Here is a 1,757-nt window from a genome sequence, read left to right on the forward strand (position 1 = left end):
AGTGTCCCTCCACTTGCTAACTGAGAAGGACATGGCATTGCTTCTCTGATATCCTAGCCCAAAGAGTTTAATCTGAATTTGGCCGGGGAGGAACATCTGAGGAACCTTTTCTTTCTTCCTTCCTTTCTACTGTTTTTAAGATTTATTTATTTGAGAGGCAGAGACAGACAGAGAGAGCTCTTCCACCTGCTGGCTCACCCCCTCCCCGCCCCCCAGTGGCTACAACAGCTGCAGCCGGGAGCTCAGAACTCTATTAGGTCTCCCACGTGAGCGGCAGAGGCCCAAGTCCTTGGGCCTTCATCCGCTGTTTGCTCAGGCGCATTCACAGGGAGCTGGATCGGAAGCAGAGCAGTCGGGACTCCAACTGGCATTCTGCTACAAGATGCTGACGTCAGAGGAGGCAGCTTAACCTGCCGTGCCACAGTGCAGGCTGCGGGAATCTTGTCTTTCTCTTTCCTTCCTTCTTCCCAAGACTGATTGACTCATTTATTTTGAAAGTCAGAGTTAGAGAGAAGACAGGGAGAGAGACAGAAAGAGAGAGAGAGATCTGTCTGTTGCTTCATTCCCCAGATGGCTGCAAAGGCTAGGGCTGGATCAGCAGGAGTCCAGGATTGCCCGCTGCTTTCCCAGGCACATTAGTAGGGAGCTGGATCGGAAGTGCAGCAGCCGGGACATAAACAGGTGCCCGTCAGGGATGTCGGCATCACAGGCAGTGGCTTTACCCGCTGCACCCCTATGCCTTCCCTCTGAGGAATCTTTTCTAAAATAACTGGCCTTTAGGCTTCTATAAGTAGACTTCTATCATTTAGAGCAGTTTTAGGTTCGCAACTGAACATTTCCCACCAGGCGCAGCCTCCCCAGTTGGCAAAACCCCATCAGTGGCACAGCTTCTAGCTGACAACCTGACATAGAGAACTCACGATTGCATGCCAAGGAGCTAATTTTGAAATTTTTCCTTACAGTGTGGTCCAGGCCACTGCTTGGACTTTATCTAACTCCTAACCCTTAGACTAAAATCATGCCCATGTTCAAACAACAAAGACAGCTAAGAACTAAAGACAAGAGATTACTCTCCCTTCCAGTCCACGCTACCTCTGCTACCTCCACCCTCACCAGGAACAGGGGTTACTTCTTCAGCAGATACCTTCAAGAACTCACCCGAGTGCCCCACAAGGGTGGCAGGGGCCCCACCACTGCAGCCATCACCTGCTGCCTCCCAGGGTGCAGTTTAGCAGGAAGCTGGACTTGGGAAGTGGAGCCAGAACTCCAATGGAGGCAGTCTGTTATGACTTAACCACTGCACTGAATGCCAGCCCCCTTCTCTGGGTGGACAAGTGTATGCCCCATGTCCACGCTTAGAGAAGCGTACAGAACGCTTTCTTCTCCATTCAAAACCTTCAGCAACCACTAATCCTTTTACCATCTCCCTAGTTTTGCCTTTTCAAGGATCTCAACTAGTTGGAAGGATACCTCCATTGCTTCCAAGTTTTGGCAATGACAAAGTTTCAATAAACATTCCTCTGAAGCTTTCTTGTGCATGGCTTCACTCATTTGGGTAAAAACCAAAGAGCGGCCAGCGCCGCGGCTCACTGGGCTAATCCTCCGCCCACGGCGCCGGCACCCCAGGTTCTGGTCCCGAGCCGGGGGCGCCCTCTCCTAGGACCCCGTGCGCGCCCGTGGCTGGGCGGGGCGGCGAGGCGCGGCGCGGCCGGACGGGGCGGGCCGGGGCCAGGCGTCCCGCCTCCGCCGCCCGTGGC

Source organism: Oryctolagus cuniculus, chromosome 4, assembly GCF_964237555.1.
Source record: "Oryctolagus cuniculus chromosome 4, mOryCun1.1, whole genome shotgun sequence".
NCBI lineage: Eukaryota > Metazoa > Chordata > Mammalia > Lagomorpha > Leporidae > Oryctolagus > Oryctolagus cuniculus.